The 23,714-nt window shown below is 47.7% G+C and overlaps 1 long non-coding RNA gene across 1 annotated transcript in view; it reads left to right on the top strand.

The window, feature by feature from the left end:
- Positions 1 to 20,331, top strand: part of LOC147712455 (uncharacterized) — a 163,906-nt gene extending 143,575 nt beyond the window's left edge. The window contains exon 3 of the long non-coding RNA XR_015295752.1: positions 20,101 to 20,331. This is a non-coding gene — a long non-coding RNA (uncharacterized LOC147712455). The remainder of the gene's footprint in view (positions 1 to 20,100) is intronic.
- The last annotated feature ends 3,383 nt before the right edge of the window (positions 20,332 to 23,714 follow it).

Genomic DNA, 23,714 nt, shown 5'->3' with positions numbered 1-23,714 from the left:
CCCCTAGCACTCCCTAGCAATCTGCACTCCCTAGTCACTCTGCACTCCCTAGCACTCCCTAGTCACTCTGCACTCCCTAGTCACTCTGCACTCCCTAGCACTTTGCAGTCACTCTGCACTCTCTAGCACTCCCTAGTCACTCTGCACTCCCTAGCACTCTGTAGTCACTCTGCACTCCCTAGCACTCCCTAGCACTCTGCAGTCACTCTGCACTCCCTAGCACTCCCTAGTCACTCTGTACTCCCTAGCACTCCCTACTCACTCTGCACTCCCTAGCACTCCCTAGTCACTCCCTAGTCACTCTGCACTCCCTTGCACTCCCTAGCCACTCTGCACTCCCTAGCACTCTGCAGTCACTCTGCACTCCCTAGCACTCTGCAGTCACTCCGCACTCCCTAGCACTCTGCAGTCACTCTGCACTCCCTAGCACTCCCTAGCCACTCCGCACTCTCTAGCACTCCCTAGCACTCTGCAGTCACTCTGCACTCCCTAGCACTCTGCACTCCCTAGCACTCTGCAGTCACTCTGCACACCCTAGTACACCCTAGCCACTCCGCACTCCCTAGTCACTCTGCACTCCCTAGTCACTCTGCACTCCCTAGCACTCCCTAGCTCTCTCTAGCACTCTACAGTCACTCTGCACCCCCTAGCACTCCCTAGCATTCCATAGTCACTCTGCACTCCCTAGCACTCTGCAGTCACTCTGCACTCCCTAGCACTCCCTAGCACTCTGCGGTAACTCTGCACTCCCTAGCACTCCCTAGTCACTCTGCACCCCCTAGCACTCCCTAGCACTCTGCACTCCCTAGTCACTCTGCACTCCCTAGCACTCCCTAGTCACTCTGCACTCCCTAGTCACTCTGCACTCCCTAGGCACTCTGCACTCCCTAGCACTCCCTAGCACTCTGCAGTCACTCTGCACTCCCTAGCACTTCCTAGTCACTCTGTACTCCCTAGCACTCCCTAGTCACTCTGCACTCCCTAGCACTCCCTAGTCACTCTGCACTCCCTAGCACTCCCTAGCCCTCCCTAGTCGCTCTGCACTCCCTAGCACTCTGCACTCCCTAGCACTCTGCAGTCACTCTGCACTCCCTAGCACTCCCTAGTCACTCTGTACTCCCTAGCACTCCCTAGTCACTCTGCACTCCCTAACACCCCCTAGTCACTCTGCACTCCCTAGCACTCCCTAGCCACTCCGCACTCCCTAGCACTCTGCAGTCACTCTGCACTCCCTAACACTCTGCACTCCCTATCACTCTGCAGTCACTCTGCACTCCCTAGCACTCCCTAGCCACTCCGCACTCCCTAGCACTCCCTAGAACTCTGCAGTCACTCTGCACTCCCTAGCACTCTGCACTCCCTAGCACTCTGCAGTCACCCAACACTTCTGCTTTTGTTACTGGGCGCCCATAATTGCAGCACTGCTGCGAAACCAGCCCCCCCCCCCGACCCCCCACCAAAGCGGTCCCCACCCTTCCAGCCTCCCGAGAAAACGCCTGATGCCCGCTACGGCCAGTCTGGCCCTGGTATCACTGTTTATAGGGCACCACTGCAATTAGTATGGTATTTACAGCACATTTAGGCAGTCCAGGCTATAATTTTCCAAACTTTTCCATTGCAGTTCTGGCACAAAGTGAATGTTTGTTCAATTTATTGCGGCCTGTGCATTGTAGCAGAGGGTGGTAGCAAGTGCTGCTCCGTACATTGGTATCCAGGTAGTCGGCCCGTCTTATCGTGTGCCACTGTGTGCTGGGGAAAGGGGTGTCGTGTTGGATAGTGCCGCTGTCGGCACGTGATCGACCATTATGCATTTGATCACTGCTCCAACATGTTTCAGAGGTCACGTTTAGCATATAGTTAAAGAAGGGTGCGCTTGCTGGGGAAGGGTGAAAACCCCACGGCTCACAAGGCTCTATCTCTCTCTCTCACCCAAGGAAACCCACGATGCGGATACACAATCTGCTCTGCTAGCTTAGGACAGTATCCATGGCAGCCATTGCATTTGTAGGAAATGGGACCCCCGGCCGGCCAGGACTTGCACCCCAGCCAGTCAGAGACCGCCACTCCTATGTAAAGTCGACCCCCTGCTCACCCATCTAGGTAACGCGGCGCGAGCAGCCAGGCCTATCTCGGAGGACATGTGTGAAGCATTTGCGCACGCACCCACCAACAACAACATCCCGGGCCCCCCACAAAAGGAACTCCACACCAAGTATATATATGAAAATAGTCTTTGTATTACGAAGGACACCTAGGAACATACACTTTACAATGGGCTCGAGGCACGGCAAGGGTTACAAGGGAAAAGGTACAGGGCAGGGCCAAGGGGCCCCTGCCAGGGGTATGCACATGATGGATCTAGCATTAGAACACATATCCACTGGGAGCTTCCTCGGACTAGGACTAGAACACATAATCACCAGGAGATTAGCATTAGAATACGTCACGCCCCGGGGTCTCATGGAACTAGCAATAGAACTCACTCTAACCAGTATAGACATACATGAGGCAAGGTTATACAGGAGGGAAGGAATGGCAAGGTACATAACACCAGCAAATCAAAACGGAGAGAGAGGACTAGATAAGCCAGTCCGAATCCCCAATTTAATATGTAAATATCAAAAAAGGACTAGCTAGGTTGTGTTTTACCAATGGAGACTCAGTACGTATGACGGCAAACCATTTGGTTTGGTTGTTAAGCCCTCACCCACCGACCTAGTCGGTGGCATGCTTCATCATCGGGCCCACCACAGTAACGCCGAATGCGTCCCGGGTGTGCTTCGACTCCAGATTACTGAGGAGCTGGTATACTTCTCTGAGTGTGCTGTGAGGGGGTGTATAAGAAAGTGAATTTAAAAGCTATGCTGTAGGTCCCAGTGCCCGAGGGTATACAGAACTTTAATAGCTGGGCCCACGCTAGCGTATAAAAAGGCAAGCGGACGCGATGGAGCAGGTTATGAACTCCCGCGTCCTATGTGGTCGACATGTTTCAGCCAGGCCTTTTCTTGGTATAAAACTGGCTTTCCTCAGGACCAATGAGAGTGTGGGTGAAAAAAATTAATATTAAGTGAAGTGTTTAAAAATGTGTCGCACACGCTAAGGTGCTATACGTGTGTGGAGGGGGGTTCCCTCCGCTTTACTGTACACAAAACATAAAGGACGAAGACAGACGTACATGGTAAAGTCAGGTAAATATTAATTACCAAAAACACAACGTCCTGCCGGCAAGTTAAAGGTGAGTGAACGACCTCTATCGGCGGGAGTATAACGTGGCCATGAAAATGTATGGCGACAGTGTAAATAAAGGGCGTTTCTTAAGCGAAGTGAAAGTGGTGGACTAAACAGCGGGAGATAGTCAATGAGTGAGAATGGGTAATTCTGTTTCCTCACACATGCTATTTGCTGTTAAAGCCTCAAAGGTCACCAAGCAGGGAAGAGCGGACCCTAAAAATTTATAGGGAGGCAGGGGTTAGAACCTGTAGGGAGAGAGGGTGGCTTACCTACTTCGACGTGAAGGTTGGATCTCAGTACTTACGAGATTACCGGCCTCCGTGCTCCATGAACCTGTAGTCCTGCTGCGGTGTCCCGAGTGAGTTGAGATCAAGAGCACTCTGGTATTTATACTCGTCCTGGAGGGGCGGTACCTGCAGAGGGGTGGAGCAAGGGGTGTAGCTGCGCATGTGGAAAGAACAGTGTCAAGTGCTCATGGGCTACGCATGCGCAGAAGTGTGTAATTGTTTATTTAGAAAAAGTAGCATAGCACAGAGGGACAGGGCCACGAGTCCAGACGGAAACAGGACTCAGCAATTCAGTGAATTCCATGGTATGGAATCGTTAAGTCCAATCAAGTGGGTGGAAAGGCGGTAAATCCACCGTTGTTCCTTGGTGTGAAGGGTTCTTTCATCGCAGTTGTCGAATTTCTCGATGACTGTCCACGTGAAATCGTTAGGGGTATGGTTGTGTGACAGAAAATGTTCTGTTAGTTTGCTGATATTTTTGCCGCACCTCATAGTGCTCCTGTGTTCGGTCATTCTTGTCCTTACTTTTCTGGTCGTCGTCCCGACGTATCTTAGGCCACAATGACACGTTATTAAGTACACCAGGTTAGTAGAATTGCAATTGGTGAACTGCCGTTGTGTCCATACTTTGCCATCTTCGAGATTGAGGGTTTTGGATGGAGTGGTCAGATGGCAGACACTGCAATTGTTGCAAGGTTGGTGTCCAGTCAATTTGGGCAGCCCCCATGCATTGAGTATAGTGTTGTCTGAGGGACTTTGGATTTTTCTGGGTCTTGTCGAGACCAACTGGTCCCTTAAGTTTTTAGCTCTCTTGAAGGCAAAGCGAGGAAGATCCCACTTTCTGGTACCAGAGTTGATTATTTTCCAGTTCTTCTTGATGATACTGGACACCTCAGGTGTCCAGTATCATCAAGAAGAACTGGAAAATAATCAACTCTGGTACCAGAAAGTGGGATCTTCCTCGCTTTGCCTTCAAGAGAGCTAAAAACTTAAGGGACCAGTTGGTCTCGACAAGACCCAGAAAAATCCAAAGTCCCTCAGACAACACTATACTCAATGCATGGGGGCTGCCCAAATTGACTGGACACCAACCTTGCAACAATTGCAGTGTCTGCCATCTGACCACTCCATCCAAAACCCTCAATCTCGAAGATGGCAAAGTATGGACACAACGGCAGTTCACCAATTGCAATTCTACTAACCTGGTGTACTTAATAACGTGTCATTGTGGCCTAAGATACGTCGGGTCGCACTATGAGGTGCGGCAAAAATATCAGCAAACTAACAGAACATTTTCTGTCACACAACCATACCCCTAACGATTTCACGTGGACAGTCATCGAGAAATTCGACAACTGCGATGAAAGAACCCTTCACACCAAGGAACAACGGTGGATTTACCGCCTTTCCACCCACTTGATTGGACTTAACGATTCCATACCATGGAATTCACTGAATTGCTGAGTCCTGTTTCCGTCTGGACTCGTGGCCCTGTCCCTCTGTGCTATGCTACTTTTTCTAAATAAACAATTACACACTTCTGCGCATGCGTAGCCCATGAGCACTTGACACTGTTCTTTCCACATGCGCAGCTACACCCCTTGCTCCACCCCTCTGCAGGTACCGCCCCTCCAGGACGAGTATAAATACCAGAGTGCTCTTGATCTCAACTCACTCGGGACACCGCAGCAGGACTACAGGTTCATGGAGCACGGAGGCCGGTAATCTCGTAAGTACTGAGATCCAACCTTCACGTCGAAGTAGGTAAGCCACCCTCTCTCCCTACAGGTTCTAACCCCTGCCTCCCTATAAATTTTTAGGGTCCGCTCTTCCCTGCTTGGTGACCTTTGAGGCTTTAACAGCAAATAGCATGTGTGAGGAAACAGAATTACCCATTCTCACTCATTGACTATCTCCCGCTGTTTAGTCCACCACTTTCACTTCGCTTAAGAAACGCCCTTTATTTACACTGTCGCCATACATTTTCATGGCCACGTTATACTCCCGCCGATAGAGGTCGTTCACTCACCTTTAACTTGCCGGCAGGACGTTGTGTTTTTGGTAATTAATATTTACCTGACTTTACCATGTACGTCTGTCTTCGTCCTTTATGTTTTGTGTACAGTAAAGCGGAGGGAACCCCCCTCCACACACGTATAGCACCTTAGCGTGTGCGACACATTTTTAAACACTTCACTTAATATTAATTTTTTTCACCCACACTCTCATTGGTCCTGAGGAAAGCCAGTTTTATACCAAGAAAAGGCCTGGCTGAAACATGTCGACCACATAGGACGCGGGAGTTCATAACCTGCTCCATCGCGTCCGCTTGCCTTTTTATACGCTAGCGTGGGCCCAGCTATTAAAGTTCTGTATACCCTCGGGCACTGGGACCTACAGCATAGCTTTTAAATTCACTTTCTTATACACCCCCTCACAGCACACTCAGAGAAGTATACCAGCTCCTCAGTAATCTGGAGTCGAAGCACACCCGGGACGCATTCGGCGTTACTGTGGTGGGCCCGATGATGAAGCATGCCACCGACTAGGTCGGTGGGTGAGGGCTTAACAACCAAACCAAATGGTTTGCCGTCATACGTACTGAGTCTCCATTGGTAAAACACAACCTAGCTAGTCCTTTTTTGATATTTACATATTAAATTGGGGATTCGGACTGGCTTATCTAGTCCTCTCTCTCCGTTTTGATTTGCTGATACTTGGCAGCGCACAGCTGCGAGAGATATATTAACACCTTAACACCATGGCGCAAAACTTTGGCCTAACCTACACGGAGGATGACATCAGTGAAATCCTCTCAGACCCGTCACTCCAGGCAGATTTCTCTACAGCTTCTACCGTAGCACAGACTTCAGATTGGGACGCTCTCACTGAGAAAAAACGGAACAGGATTCGCACGATCCTACATGGCATCGTCCTCGCTCAATACCTACGAACCAATACAGCACCAAGGGGCTTGCTAGTTACCAACGCCCCCAGGATCTTCCTGGATGATGTCACCTTCAGGAAGGACTGGGCCCAAATAGCGTGGCACTGCACCAGAGATTGGCTGGTACTCATCATCAAAACTGCTAAACGCCTATCTGACTCCATAATCATTGAAATCCAGGCATCAGAGACACATTTCAAGACCACTCTTACTGGTTACAAGAAAAAACTTGAGGATCAGAACCGTGAGATTTCTGAGTACAATGAATACTTAACACAAACCAAAATGAAAAAGTTTGAAAAGGACCTGAAAAGGTTCAGTTATTCGAAAACATACCCCTATGCCGATGACGATTACACTGCACCGACTAAAGGTCAAGATAACTCTGATGACAACAGCTCCGTCTCAAGTGGGTCCAGCACGGGCTCGAACAATACAAGAGGAAGGGGACGTAGAGGCCAAAACTGGCCACAACCTTGGCAAGGACCCCCACAACAACATAATTTCGGCCCTCCTCCTTTTGGTCCCATGCCTCCATATTTTGGATACCCTCCAATGTATGCCCCAGGACAGATGCCATATTTTCAAAACAACCAAAACCAACGGTATCCTTTTTTAGGCCAGGGCCGCAGATCACGCGGCAAGAGAAGAAATCCCGGACAACGGGTACATTGGGAAACGGAAGAAGACCCGGTCAGCTCGAACACCCGGAACAAATCCCGGGAACAAGCGGGGCCCAGCAAGTAACCGAACCCCGATTGGATAACCCTCTGGTGTTCAATATTTCAGACTTACCCCTAACCAACGAGGAAACTGCTGTCCTCAATAAAGGCCTCTCCTTTGTTCCTACCACTCGTCTTGACACATTCAAACTGCATGTGGAGCTTGCTGAATTTTTCCGCAAATTAAAACTGAAAGCATTTTTTGAAAAGCAAGAAAAACAGGATGACAATCAAGAAAACATAAATGAAACCGGTTTGAAAGTGAAATCCACCTTCACTCCGCCACCGACAAGCATACCTGTGGAAATTATCACTTTCGAAAATGCCGTCTATGCAGAAATAGATAAATTACAACCAGGAAACAAGTTCAACAACTTCTCCTTCCAAGAACGCGAGATCATTAAACATCTACAAAATGACTCGACCCGCATCATAAAGCCTGCAGATAAAGGAGGAGGGATTGTGATCATGAACAAATGTGACTACGACAAGGAATGTTGTCGCTTATTGAGTGACACTCGAAACTATAAACTTCTGAATAAAGACCCCACTGAGGAACTCCAACTGAAAATCAACCGAACCGTCAAAGAGGCTGTTGATGCAGAATACATCTCCAAACAGGAGGGCGATTATCTTTGCACCAAGAACGCGAGGGTACCGTATTTTTACACCTTACCTAAGGTACATAAAGGTGTAAACCCGCCACCAGGGAGACCCATAGTGTCGGGCATCCAATCTCTGCTCGAACCACTCTCACGCTTCTGCGACTTTTTTCTCAATCCCCTTGTACAAAAAACACCATCCTACATCCAGGATACTAAACATCTACTGAATGTCATTAAAGACATGCCATTCAATCCCGACTCTCAGCTCCTGGTCGGACTGGATATCGAAAGTTTGTACACAAGCTTACCCCAGGATGCTACCCTGCAAGTTCTACATGATGTCCTAATGGAAACAACGTGGCAACATCGCACCCCACGCAAATTTATTCTTGAGTGTGCGGCACTGGCCCTCAAGGATAATTACTTCGAGTATGAAGGAAAATTTTACCTCCAGACCAATGGAACCTCGATGGGGAGTGTTTTTGCCCCGAGCGTGGCCGGTCTGTACGTTCACCACTTCGAACGCAGCCACATCGAGTCCCCCACCAACCCATATTCGGCCAACATAATCACCTGGCGTCGTTACATTGACGACATCTTCATCATATGGGAGGGCAACGAAGACACCCTGAAGCAGTTCCTAACGTGGATTAACGATCGGGATGCTTACTTGCGCTTTACATGCACGAGCAGTCACACTGAATTGGCTTTTCTGGACCTCAACATCAAAGCACAGAACAATGGTTTAAGTACCACCACCTACTACAAACCCACCTCGCGTAACTCCTTGCTGCGCTTTGACAGTTTCCACCCTAGGCCTCTCAGAGAAAACCTCCCGTTTGGCCAGTTTTTAAGAATAAGGCGCAATTGCAGTAACATCCAAGACTACAAATCACAGTCCGGAGCCTTGGTCCACAAACTGGAAGACCGTGGGTATCCTACAAGAATCATCTCAAAAACCTGTAAACGAGCACGTAACTTGAACAGGGATGCACTCCTGGAAACCATACCGAAACCAATGGAACCTCCTGTGATGACCTGCGTTACAACGTACAATACGGCCTCTAATCAGGTGTCCAGTATCATCAAGAAGAACTGGAAAATAATCAACTCTGGTACCAGAAAGTGGGATCTTCCTCGCTTTGCCTTCAAGAGAGCTAAAAACTTAAGGGACCAGTTGGTCTCGACAAGACCCAGAAAAATCCAAAGTCCCTCAGACAACACTATACTCAATGCATGGGGGCTGCCCAAATTGACTGGACACCAACCTTGCAACAATTGCAGTGTCTGCCATCTGACCACTCCATCCAAAACCCTCAATCTCGAAGATGGCAAAGTATGGACACAACGGCAGTTCACCAATTGCAATTCTACTAACCTGGTGTACTTAATAACGTGTCATTGTGGCCTAAGATACGTCGGGACGACGACCAGAAAAGTAAGGACAAGAATGACCGAACACAGGAGCACTATGAGGTGCGGCAAAAATATCAGCAAACTAACAGAACATTTTCTGTCACACAACCATACCCCTAACGATTTCACGTGGACAGTCATCGAGAAATTCGACAACTGCGATCAAAGAACCCTTCACACCAAGGAACAACGGTGGATTTACCGCCTTTCCACCCACTTGATTGGACTTAACGATTCCATACCATGGAATTCACTGAATTGCTGAGTCCTGTTTCCGTCTGGACTCGTGGCCCTGTCCCTCTGTGCTATGCTACTTTTTCTAAATAAACAATTACACACTTCTGCGCATGCGTAGCCCATGAGCACTTGACACTGTTCTTTCCACATGCGCAGCTACACCCCTTGCTCCACCCCTCTGCAGGTACCGCCCCTCCAGGACGAGTATAAATACCAGAGTGCTCTTGATCTCAACTCACTCGGGACACCGCAGCAGGACTACAGGTTCATGGAGCACGGAGGCCGGTAATCTCGTAAGTACTGAGATCCAACCTTCACGTCGAAGTAGGTAAGCCACCCTCTCTCCCTACAGGTTCTAACCCCTGCCTCCCTATAAATTTTTAGGGTCCGCTCTTCCCTGCTTGGTGACCTTTGAGGCTTTAACAGCAAATAGCATGTGTGAGGAAACAGAATTACCCATTCTCACTCATTGACTATCTCCCGCTGTTTAGTCCACCACTTTCACTTCGCTTAAGAAACGCCCTTTATTTACACTGTCGCCATACATTTTCATGGCCACGTTATACTCCCGCCGATAGAGGTCGTTCACTCACCTTTAACTTGCCGGCAGGACGTTGTGTTTTTGGTAATTAATATTTACCTGACTTTACCATGTACGTCTGTCTTCGTCCTTTATGTTTTGTGTACAGTAAAGCGGAGGGAACCCCCCTCCACACACGTATAGCACCTTAGCGTGTGCGACACATTTTTAAACACTTCACTTAATATTAATTTTTTTCACCCACACTCTCATTGGTCCTGAGGAAAGCCAGTTTTATACCAAGAAAAGGCCTGGCTGAAACATGTCGACCACATAGGACGCGGGAGTTCATAACCTGCTCCATCGCGTCCGCTTGCCTTTTTATACGCTAGCGTGGGCCCAGCTATTAAAGTTCTGTATACCCTCGGGCACTGGGACCTACAGCATAGCTTTTAAATTCACTTTCTTATACACCCCCTCACAGCACACTCAGAGAAGTATACCAGCTCCTCAGTAATCTGGAGTCGAAGCACACCCGGGACGCATTCGGCGTTACTGTGGTGGGCCCGATGATGAAGCATGCCACCGACTAGGTCGGTGGGTGAGGGCTTAACAACCAAACCAAATGGTTTGCCGTCATACGTACTGAGTCTCCATTGGTAAAACACAACCTAGCTAGTCCTTTTTTGATATTTACATACAAGGTACATAACACAACAGAGGCCCCCATCAGCAGGGCAACACATAAGAATTCTTAGCATTACTTTGATAATAGTCAGTAGCGCCCCCTAGGCCAGATGGCCTTCCTGGGGCAAGGGCGCTCTAGAGTCTCGATGTCCAGAGTGGGCTGCAAGGGGCCCGGGGCAAACCTAAACGTGGCAGCGGCCCACGAAGTGCTGGGCCGTTGGGGGACTTGGACGTAGCCTTGCAGGCTCAGGGGGACAGGGGGGCAATGGTGCAGCCTCTCGCAGGCTCGGCAGGGTCAGGGACACGTGGTGGAGCCTCTCGGGGCTCAGGGATTATAGCTGGAGCCACTCGGGCTCAGGAACACTGGGCAGAGCCTCGCGGGCTCAGCGGGCCAGAGACACATGGTGGAGCCTCCTCGGGGCTCAGGGCAAATGGGCCCGGGGTGGAGCCTCCTCGGGGCCCAGGGAATTTAGATGGAGTCTCTCGGGGCTCAGGGGGCCAGGACACGTTGGAGCCTCCTCGGGGCTCGGGGGAGAGTGTGCAGATGGAGCCTCTCGGGGCTCAGGGGACCAGGGATGGCCAGGCGGGATCCCCCTCGGGGGACCCGGCATCAATGGGGGCCCCAGGGGCCGTGACGGAGCCTCACGGGGCTCAGGGAGGAAGTTGCGGACAGGTGGGGTCCCCCTCGGGGGACCCGGCATCACTGGGGGCCCCGCGGGCCTCTATGCACATGTGTGCCCACGCGGGAGGGGAGGGGCGAGCACCGGCAATGTGCTCTGACGCCCCGCCTCCCCTCCTGCAGCACTCACCGCTCCGGTCGCGCCGGTCCCTCCTCGCTCTCCGGGGCTCCTGTTCGCTCCTGGGGGGCCCCGGGGGGAAGCGGCACTTCTGTTGGGGGACGCAGGGGCACGGAGTCGGCTCCCGCTGCCCCCTGCACTGCTCGGTTCTCTCTCCTCCGCCTCCACAGCTCCCCGGGCCGCCGGCCAATCAGAGCGCGGCCCGGGGGAACGTCATCAGCCAATCAGAGCGCGGCCCGGGGGCGGGCCTCACGAGGGTTCCCGGGCTGCGGCGGTGAACACCGGGGGGACTAACGAGGAGTGGGCTCCCTCGATAATTACAGCAAGGGCGGGGGCAAGCGAGGTAGGCACTCGCTGGGGGCTCGGGCCCCTCACACGATCGGGCAATTGCCGGGTGGCACCGGCTGGTGAAAGATAGCGCTCCCAGCGCTAGAAACATAAATGAAGCGCCCCAAGGCGCTAGGCCGGCAGGAGAGCGCTCCCGAGCGCTAGAAGCATTGAGGAAGCGCCCAAGGCGCTAGGACAGCAGGAAAGCGCTCCCCAGGGCTAGTGGCATGGAAAGCAGAGTCCATAGGAAGTCCGTAGTTCAGGAGCAGAGCAGGGCCCAGGGAGGCACGCCCTTCCCTGAGCCCAAGCAGCAGCACGACCCTGGCAGGGTCCCAAGCAGGAAGAAGAAGAGAAGAGAGAGAGAAGAGGGCCCACCCTCCTTTTATACAGGAGCTTCCTTTGTCTCCAAAGGGGCAGGCAGGGAGAGAACCAGCCAGAACTGGTTATAAGGAATTTCATGTTACTGGCCAGGCCAGGGACACTGGACGCACCCTAGGGGGTGGAGCCAGCCTGGTGGGGGAAGGCCCAGCCGGCTTCAGCCAATCATACGTCAGCACACCTACTGCACACATGCACCAAGGTCTAGAAGTGGCACTTCCCTTCTAGTCACCCACATGCCGCATACATCATCTTGTAGCATTCAACCTCACGAGCGCACACATACCAAACTCGACCCGGCACGCCCCACGCATCAGGGACTACCAGAGCCACATACATTCCCCATGCATTCCTATGGGAGGCAGGTCTCTCTCACCACACACACACACTCAGAAGGGGGATCACCAGTCCCAGGTCACATATAACAAGCACAAAACTTCAGGGGGGGACCTGCCAGAAGGGCCACGTCCAACAGCATTTAATTAATAATATGGAAAAACAAGTGACATAACAAAAACTTCCAACCTACACGTTATGGCTCGCATCATATGAAGTGGCAACTTCGCGTGCACAGTAACAATATGACGTATAATATACTGATTACACAGGCCTCTGAAGCACATTCGTTAAAGGCGTAGATTAGTTACTGCCTATGCCTAACCATGGGGTCTGTTTCAGGCGTCTAGCCTACAGTCAAATTCAAAGTTCCTTATTTTGAATAAACACATGGTCTGTCTAGAGTAGATTCTAGAGTCTAGACCTACGAGCAGACCCACATTTCTGCACCAACTGCCTGCCTCACGTTGCTAGTTTCTCCCTTTCACCAGCCACGTGCTCACTGAAGGTGCTCTCAGCGCTCGAGCTCACGCCGAGATTTGCCTTTCTGACTTCAGATCACCAACTGCCTGTACTTTGCCTTCGCTTCGTCACAATCCAGGGGAGGGCGATACTTACGTTGCCCCACAGTCTACAAACTTTGCACATCGTTAAAGTTACAACGTTGTGCGAAGTTTGCATAACCTTGCTCGCAGAAGAATTATTTTGCAACAAAATGCATTTTACAAAAAATCTCTCCCACTAAATGCTTGCTTCGGTTTGTTTTTATCCTACAAACCCTGCTATTTAGGATTCTTATTTTCAGCAATTTATCACTTACCAGCCTCAGAAAGGTTGCGTAATTTTTAAGGAAGCTTCACAGGATTGAGTCAAAACTTCCCACACCCCTAAACAAATAGCGCACTGGTTTTGCTTCACTTCTTTGATTTTGTGCCAACCCGACTTTTTACCTCGAGGGCTGTTGACGGCACCAGATTACCAAGGCATCAGCGGATTGTTTTTTGCCAGAGCAGCATAACAAGCACCTACGGGCACATGGACAGCAGGAGGGGGGGCGGAACGGACAGCGGGAGGGGGGCGGGAACACGAACAGCGGGAGGGGGGCAGGAACAGGCACATGGACAGCGGGAGGGGGGCAGGAACGGGCACACGGACAGTGGGAGGGGGGGCGGGAACGGACAGCTGGACATCGCGCAACCCACCCCTTCAAAGGACACTTCCGAGATGGTGGAAAACAAAGCTGTAAAAATAAAAATAATAAACACCGCCCACCGCCGCATGACGATCGCAAGGGGGCGGGATGAGTAAAAATGGCCGGAACGCCCACGAATCTGCTCCGGCCATGACTGACCGATCTCTGTTCCAATGGCTAGCCTCCATTTATGGAGCTAGCCAATGGAACAGAGGGGCGGGACATGAGTACACATCTCTAGACATAAGATTTCGCCCTGCGCGAACGTCTGCTGCGCAGCTTTCGGCGAGGCGAAACCTAAAAAGTACATTGCCTCTGTTTTATTCTGAGCACCAAGTCTAGTGCTTCCTAACAACAAATAATGCAAATAATACGATTTTGGCAGAGTTCAACACTTCATTAACATCCCCTACATGGAAAAGATAAGTGAACCTGCAGAATGAACTTTGATATAGCTCCTATCGCCATGGCTGTCAAGGATGATGCAAACAATACTGCTATTCTTCACTCATTGCTATGAACATGCTTCTACAGTGTACTTGGATACTTAAATTGAAAACTATACTAACACTATCACACTTGCTTGGGGAAATGAAAATCATATGATTTGATTTGATTTGATTTTTCAATTTATATAGCGCGCGAATGCCCGAAGGCGTCTTGGCGCTGAGATTCCCACTGACTCATTAAGATGTATAATTAGAGCTGTTTAGCGAAGAGCCATGTTTTGACTCCCTTTCTAAAGGATTTCAGGGATGGACTGATTTTTAAGTCTAGCGGTAGTTGGTTCCATGTTTTTGCCGTCTGTACCAGGAAGCTTCTACCTCCCCAATTTGTTCTTCTGAATCTGGGTACCTTTAAGAGTTTCATTTGGCCGGATCTCAGAAGTCTATTTGGCTCATACAGTTGCAGGTGTGTTTTTAGAAATTTTGATCCAGTTCCATTTATTGCTTTGTATGCCAAGCATAGTGACTTGGATTTTATCCTGCTTGCAATTGGGAGCCAGTGCAAACTTTTTAGTTTGTGGCTTACTTTTTCAAACTTTGGTATTTCCAGTATCAGCCTCGCTGCTGCGTTCTGAAGGCGTTGCAACTTAAGGAGAATTTTCTTCCTTGCTCCGACATATAGGCCATTTCCGTAGTCCAGTCTGGACAAGGCCAATGCCGTCACCACTGTTTTGCGTGAGTCATGCGGTATGTAAGGTAAAATCTTTTTAATAATTTTCAGGATGTACCAAAGTGATGAAGCTAGTTTGCTTGCTTGAGCATCAAATGAAAGGTTAGTATCTAACATTATTCCTAGGTTTTTCACTTTTTCCGACGACTCTGGGCATCTTCTCATATCTGCAGGCCACCATAGAGGTGACCATATGTTTGTGTCTCCTCCTAGTATCAGGACTTCACTCTTATCGCCGTTTAATTTCAAGCAATTCGTTTTCATCCATTGGCTAATTTTTGTCATACAGCGTTGGAATTTTTCTGCTGTGTCTTGTACCTCCTTACTTATTGACACCACAATTTGGGTGTTGTCGGCGTAGGATATAGGGGTGAAGCCGTCGTTCCTTATTATTTGCGCAAGTGGAGCTACATATAAATTAAAAAGAGTGGGGCTCATTGATGATTCCTGTGGGACTCCACATGGTAGGCTGAACAGATTAGATTTCGCTTCTCCTGCTTCAACTGAGAATGTTCTGTTCTCCAGGTAAGAGGCTATAAGAGCGCAGGTTGTCTCATGTATGTTTGCTGTTTTTAGCTGTGTTATGAGAATTTCGTGGCTGAACGTATCGAAGGCCGCTGATAAGTCAAGTAATATCAGTGCGGCCTTCGATCCATTATCCATTATTGTCCTGAGTTCCTCTACTGCTGTGATCAAGGCTGTCTCCGTCCCGTGTTCTGGCCGGAAACCAAATTGAGAATGGTCCAGCCAGTCTCCGTCCATCAGATGTTGAGATAGTTGTTTATTTAGCAGCTTCTCCAGAATTTTAGCAGCAAAAGGGATCCTGGCTATGGGTCTATAGTTGTTGGGACTTTCACAGTCCAGATTGGGTTTCTTTAACAGTGGCCTAATGGATATCATTTTCCAGTCCTCTGGGAAGATGTTGGTGTTGATAATTTTGGAAAATAATTTTTCCAAGACCAGGCTTAGTTCAATGGAGCAAACCTGCATAATTCGGGGTGGACAGGGGTCCGTTGGGCTACCTGAGTTGGTAGTGAGGATTTCTTTCTGGATCTGCTTGGCTGTAGGGGGTATAAATCTAAAAGCTGATGTTTGGTCTTGTTGGGTTTCTGAGTTTATTGAGTGTGATATGTCCTTTTCCATGGTTACGTTGTTCTGATTTTTGAAGGAGTTATATACTGATGAGACTTTATTAACAAAGAAGTCACCTAGTATATTGCAAAATTTTGATGACAGTGCTTCCTGGTTATTGTTTTCGAACTTTGAAAGTTTTTTGACAGTGTCAAAAAGAGTTTTGCTGGAGTTTTTTGACTCAATCTTATTGGTGAAGTATCTACTTTTTTCTTCTATTATTAGTTTTTTATAATTGTTTAAGGTGACTTTATATTCTTGTCTGAGGTGGGCGTCATAGTTGGTTCTCCATTTTTTCTCTGCTCTTCTACACTTTTGTTTTTGTGTTTTTAGCGCGTCTGAGAACCAAGGTTGTGATGGGGTTTTTCTTTTCAAGGTTACCTTTTTTTGAGGGACAGTCGAATTGACTGCCTTGTCTATCCACTCGTTAAATTGTTTACAGGCTATGTTACTATTATCGTCAAACGTGGGATAGGATATTTGGAGTTTTTCCTTGAACGCCTGGTTGTCAATTTTAGACCAGTCCTGATATGTTACTTGCTTAATGATTTCCACCGGTCTTCCAGTCTCCTTTTTAACTTCCAGCATAGACAGCTCTGATCTGAAACCCTTATGTTTGTTGAAATTAAGGTGGTCATTGATAGACTTAGAAATGAAAAGGCACCTGGAATAGATGACCTGACAACTGAAAGCATATAAAGACCGAATTGTCCCACACACGTTGGTGATTTACCAAGAGGCTCCGAAAGGACACTCCCCTCCAACACTATTGAAGTGATTATGACATTGGCAAAGCCTGTCAAGGAACCCTCTCTATGTCAGCATTATAGACCTTTATTGCTCATCAATTTAGACAGTAAAATCATGTATTGTGTTGTAGTCAACAGACGTATTCCTCTGAGGGAGATTTGTACTACCATATCAGACAGGCATTGTCCATGCTGGGGTGATGTTGTATAGGCTATGTTTTTTAATTGGTTTGATCCCCTATCTGAATCTGGAGCTTGAAGGTGTCTCTCACTGTTTCTTGATGCGTTTCTTGATGCAGATCTTTAAAGTCACCCTTTCAGAGAACTGTGTTACGCTGGAGGGGCCAGGGATACCATTTGACTGGTTGGTCTGTTGTAATCAGGCCCTACAGCTAAGGTAGGAATAACTGGAACATTTAAATGTCCTTTTAGGTTATACAGTGGACCCCAGCAGGGTTACCTCCTCCCCCCTTTATTATTTGAAACTGCAGGAGAGACAGTGGCCTGTTGAGTGTGGGAACATCATGCACACAGTCAGATAGAGTTCCCTACTTCTCTGTTGATATCAACATATGTAGACATCATTCTCTTATTTGTTAAACATCTGAGGATGAATCACTGTTCCATAATACATGAACTATCAGATATGAATCTTTACCATGAAATTAATACATTTGGAAAAATCTGAGATGTTACTACTTACCTTAACCAGCTGCTTTTAGCCCCAAAGTACCCCATTCCGCAGGGCCTGCCACATTTTGTAGGGGGTACGTGTCCCACTCCCTGGGCTGATATTGGTCCCGGAGACCTCAGTGCATTTTATTAAGGGAGGTGGTACATAGCCCCCTCCCGGCCGTATTTGGCCCGGGACCCAATCCTATGAAGCCCATCATTACATTTATCGGGGAGGGGGGCACGCAGCCCCCTTCCCTGGGCCAAGTTCAGCTGAGGTGACCCCATCGCTGGGGCCTGGCCTTAATAAAATATGGAGGGGTACACAGTGCCCCTCCTGGGACAATTCCGGTTCTCAGACTGCAACCCCAAGTGACCCAGACAATAATTAAAAGGGGAGGGGGGCCAAGCAACTCCACCCTCCCCAGGCTGCTTTAAGCCCTTTGGACCACATTTCCCAGGGCTCAGCCAATTACTAAAGGGAAAGGGGCTGTGCAGCACCCCCTCCCTGGCCAGATATCAGCCCCAAGGACCCCACCCCCAGAGCTGGGCCAATGATTAAAGCGGGAGGGGGCACACATTCCCCTCCCAGGGCCGATATTGGCTTCAGGGACCTCATCCTCTAGGGCCTGGTCAATAATTGATGGGGGACGCTCAACCCCCCTCCCCAGGCCAATTTCAGCCCCAGGGACCCCATCCCCCAGGCCCGGACAATAAAGAGTGGGAGTCCTGGTGCCCAACCAGGGCACCCACCATGTCCTCGTTGGGGGCTGCTGGAAGGCCCCAAGGCCCCCGCAATCCCAGCTGGCTCCCCACATCCAGAGGGAGACATCATTGCTCCTGCCCACAGGGAGCAGCTAAAAATGGGGCTTCCTGTGGGTGGAAGCAATATTCACATCAGTTTCCCTGCCTGTATCACTGCGGTCAGGGAAACAGATCTGAATTCTGCTCTCAACTGTCAGGAGCATTTTTCATGCTCCCGCCAGCTGGTAGCAGAATGCGTATTTGCTCTTGCTTGGCGGGCGCTTTGAAATTGCTCCCGCCATGCAAGAGCAAACATAGGTTTCCCTGTCTGTGCCAGTGTGGGTAGGGAAACTGCTATGTCCAGGTGTGTTACCCTGGGACATAAATGGAGCCTCCCCTGAGAAATGGGGTCCCCTAAGGCCATTAATGGCTCTAGGAGGGGGGGGGGGCGCATGGGATTTATACATAAATCTTTTTTACTTTCATAACTGCAAAAATACTAAACAGATTTACACCAAGTTACAAAAAAATATGTTTTTGAACTAAGATCTAGCTTTCCGCTAAATTTGGTGTAATACCGTTCAGCAGTTCGGGTTGTAGTCATGTTCAAAATCCCTACAGGAAATTGCATGGGGAAACACATTTTGGGACACCCCCTTTTTTCTCTGTCCCAGGTGTATGAATCCCCCTAAAACTTTACAAACAGTACCCGAAGTGAGTGCAAACTAATTTTGAAAATTTCGTGAAGATTTGTCAAAGGGTGCCAAATGTATTAGCAAAACAAATACACTTTTCCTATGGAAACTAGTTCCTTATTATAACTACCTACTGGCAGTAGGTAATGTATATATATACTGTTAAACTTGATATCCTTGGCGTAGTTTCCCCTGACGTTTATTGCTTACTGACCTCCTGTTTTGCTGGCTTTTGGAATCTGGGCATTTTGCCACTGCTGACAAGTGCTAAAGTGCAGGTGTTCTTTCCCTAAAACAAGGTAACATTGGCTTATCCACAGTTGCCATATTTAATTTACTTGGAAGTCCCTAGAAGCGTGCACTACATGTGTCCACAGCATGTAAATTAATAGCTACCAGTGGGCCTGCAGCACTTCCGTACTCCTTTAAAACATGTCTCAGGCCTGCCATTGCAGAGCCTGAGTGTGACGTTAAGGCTCTGGAGATCTCTAACAGATCGTATAACTTGTTTGGAGTCAAATTTGAGATATACAGAAGAACCAAGACCATGTCTGACTCAATCTTCTATCCTCGTTTCGATCCTTGTCCGAAACTCTGTGTGGTTGAATGTATGAAGGCTTATGATCAGACAATGTCTAACCTGTGGCCTATTGATGAGAATCAGCTTCTTTTTTCCTTCGTTTAAACTCACAAGGCCATTTCCTCCACTTCAATTGCTAGATGGATTAAAACCGCTATGCCTCTAGCGGGTATCGATATAACCAAGTTTCAAGTTCATTCTCTCAGAGGTGCTATGGCAAGTAAGTCTCTTTGGTACGGAGGTAGGTTGGATGATATTCTTAAAGCTGTCGACTGGTCTAATGCTGGTACCTTCGCAAGGCACTATTGTAAACCAATTGAACACATGTCTACTGTAGTTTTACATGGCTACCAACATGCATAATGTAGCCTCCGTTCTTGTAATGAAATTGCGATTCTCCTATTAACATGCCTAGAGAATCTAGATTTCATTAAAGACACGAAGGCTCACATTATCCCACCCATCCCATTCCCTGTTTGGTATTTGGTGTTTCATTATTATTCTCATGTATAACCTGATTGCTCATGTTCTTTACAATTTGCTTACATTGACATGTTATTTAAACATGTTATTTTTGATGTTATTTAAAGTGTTCAATGTTTTCCCATGACATGTTTTGTGATTACTTTGTCCCTTTGGACACAATTTTTCATTGCCTTCTTTCTTTTCAGATAATCCTTCTACCTGAGATACATTGGTGGATTGCTCATTGGCTGGTTGCCTTCTTCAGCTCTCCTTTGGATTTCGTTTCGGGTTCTCTCCTTTCTACTGGATCTTCTTTTCGCCTGATTTAAAAGAGGCAGATGGTTGCTATGTTATATCTCTTAGTTTATCACAATGTTCTTTTGGAACCTTTGTATTGTGACTTATGCGGCTGCTTAAAACTGCAATTAAAAGTCATTGCATAATGTGAGCCTCCGTGTCTTTATTGAAATCTAGATTCTCTAGGCATTTTAATAGGAGAATCGCAATTTAAACTTGCATTTTGACCTGGCAAGTTAAATAACTTGCCAGGTCCAAACCTTCCTTTTTAATACATATAAGCCACCCCTAAGGTAGGCCCTGGAAAGTCCCTAAAGCCAGGGCGCAGTCTAATAAAAAAGTTGGACATGTACTTTTAAGCTTACAAGTCCAGGTAGTGAAAAACTCTTAAATTCACTTTTCACTACTGCATGGCCTACCTTGCCCATAGGTAAACATTGGGATTGCCGCTCATAAGTATAAGTGTAATTCACAATGGGGACATTATAAATACTTCAAGTTTGGTGTCTCTGGACTCACAATTTAAAATCACAGCTTATGGTGAATTTGGATTTTAAATTGTAAGCCTGAAAATGCAACTTTTAGAAAGTTGCCATTTTCTTACTTTAACCATTCTGTGCCTCTGCCTGTCTCTGAATACACACCTAGAGTGGGTGACATCTGGGCTTTGTGCTTTCCCTCAAGACAGTCACACACAAAGAGAGCTGAGGTGTGCCATTCACCACTGCAGGCTGAATGTCCTTCCTAAGCAAGATAGGAGGGAGGAGCTGACATTTGCACCTGAATAGGGCTGTGCCTGTCCCCACACAAAGAGTTGCATACCCCCTGTAGTGAGTCAAGCCAAGGCAGGAAGTCATGGACCTTGTGGACTTCAAAGGCCTCTCTTTGAAGTCCCCCCCACTTCAAAGGCACAACTGGGTATAGGTACTGGACCCTTGACACCACCAACTCTGCCAGGAAGAAGGACTGCTGCACTGCTGAAAGAACTGACACTCTGCTGGACTTTGCTGGATTTGCTGGACTTCTGCTCTGATGTGCCTGCCCTTGCCTGGCAGTGAGAAGGACTGGACCTGAATCTACATCCCCAGAACTAAGTGACTCCAAAGGCTTATTGACTTGTCTCCTGTTTTAGAATTCTCAGGGATTTCAAAGGCTTTGTTCAATTTTGCTTCAGTTGATGGAGTTGGAATACAGTTGGGATGTATATATGTCACTGTTGAATGTTATAGTGTCATCGGTGAACAATTGGAGAGTTGCAGTTGGTCAGGTTAGATGTGCTTACCTCAGTTGGCAAAATTACTTAATAAAGAAACCTTGTTTATCCTCAAGATGGTTCCTGAGTTCTTAACAATTTTGGCAACGCTTGGTCTACGAACCCACTGAGTGCTACAACCCTCGTCATTCATGTACATTGTCTGTAATCTCCTGTCTAGGGGCTGAAGGACTCTGCAAAGTTGTGAATACTGCTTTTACTGGAAGTTCAGCTCCCCCACGTATCTCCCTGAGGAGGGGAAGGGCATTTCTTAACCTTTGTTGGTATTATTCATACTTTGTACTTTGTTGCCCAGACGAATTTGGCACGGGCTGCTCACGTGCTTTGCGAGACTGTTGGTGCCCTTCTCTGTCATTCTTCCTCACATGCTGTATCTGCTCTCAGCTGACTCCACACGCCGTGTACGCCATGTCTGTTCCAGCAGCCTACCAGAAAGCACAGCAGTGTTCTGTGGCAGATCGCTGAAGTCAGCACGCTATGTGCTGGGCACCATTTTGATTTGGTCATCTTTTCCATTGCTGCCAGAGCAACACCTCCTTTGTGCTACAGCTGGGTATGAGTCATCGGTGACTGGCACACCGCTTGTTATCGATGTGCAATTACCTGCCATTCCATTGATATAGGAACACGTTGTTATTAGTCATCGGTGACAGGCACACCGCTTGTCTTCATTTAGCAGCAGCCTGCCATTTCACGGTGACAGGTATTCCCTTGTGCAAGGTACTTCTGAGTTTTTATGTATCGTTTACAGGCTATTGTGATAGTTTGCGGTATTCCAGTCTTTGCTCATTAGCTTGTCTTTTACTGTGACAGGCACACCCTTTTGAGAGGTATTTTTACTTGTCTTATTACAGATCGTAATCAGCTGATCCTGTGTGTTACATTTAGATTCTTCCTTCAGACTCACCTTCATCTTTCTGAATGATTCTATGAGTTTTTTCCCTTCTTTCTCCCTCTACTTTACTATGTGTGCATCCCAAACTTATTCTTTGACACTCCTACAGTCTTTTCTTGCTACTACTGGTGATCCCCCCCATAAAGTGGCAAGAATGGAGGGAATATTTTTAAACTCTCTGGATGCATTAGCGGAAGGGGAAGAGGAGGTATCGCAAGTAAGGAAGAAAAAAAATCTTGTTACATTCTTTAGGTCCCCAAGGTCTCAAGGTGTACAACTCGAAAAAACAATTTGTCCTTCTAGAGATTCTGATGTTTTTCTTCATGCGTGAGAAGATTTAGATGCCTATTACTTCACTTCTGTGTGTATTGCCATTGATCACCACAAGTTGAAGAATTTGTTTCAGATTTAAAATAATTAGCCAGATTTTGACCTTTGCATTATGAACTTGTTTGTGACCAAATCATTATGTATGTAAAGCATGAGCACGTCCAAAAGCGGTTGTGGGTTTCTGGTGAGGCACAATTATCAGAGGTCGTTGCACTGGTCAAGAAGGTTGAGATCACGAACAAGTGTGCAAAGGCAGCATCAGGGGTACTTAAAGATGATGAGACGGTTACTGTCAGAAAGTGAGTAGTAAAGCTAAGAATAAATCCATTATTCAAAAAATGGAAAAATAAAGATTTAAAATGCTACAGGTGTGGAAGTAAAGATCATTTGGCCTACAGTAAGTGGTGTCCAGCAAAAAAACAGAAATGTGGTAAATGTGGTTTGGTTGGACACTATGCCAAATTTTTTAGATTGAGTAAAGGTGGTAGAAAGAAGGTATCCTTGGTTGCTTGTGATGAAGAATGTTCTGGTTCTGACACATCCAACGGAGAACATCCTTCTAAAATGGGAGATTGTGTTCTGGGTATTACAGACAATGTGACTCTTTTGAATTTACCATGTAAGCGTAAACCGGTGTGTTCCATATGTTTTGGCAGTGTTGAGATGCTCATTGTAGCTGATTCTGGGTCTCCTATACTATTGAAGATAATGATCAGTGGGATAAGAAGTTTGCAGTAGTACTTGGGCCATCCTTGTTACCACCAGTTGTAGCACCAGAAAGTTTTACGGATGAAAAAATCTCTCTTGTGGGGTACAGGGAACTGAATTTTGAATTCAAAGGAAGGTCAGCCTTTGGGAAATTGTATGTTGCCCTTGAGGGACCAACGGTTTTGGGATGGTTAGAAATCTGAACATCATATTGGATCCTAATATTCCTGAATAAGTTCATGTGTTGGACCAGAAAGACCTCTATAACCGGAGGTTTAAAGAGAAATTTCCTGAAATATTTTCGGGAAAGATCGGAA

Source organism: Lissotriton vulgaris, chromosome 5 (genome assembly GCF_964263255.1).
Source record: "Lissotriton vulgaris chromosome 5, aLisVul1.2, whole genome shotgun sequence".
Lineage (NCBI taxonomy): Eukaryota > Metazoa > Chordata > Amphibia > Caudata > Salamandridae > Lissotriton > Lissotriton vulgaris.
This window is presented reverse-complemented; position numbering and strand designations above follow the sequence as displayed.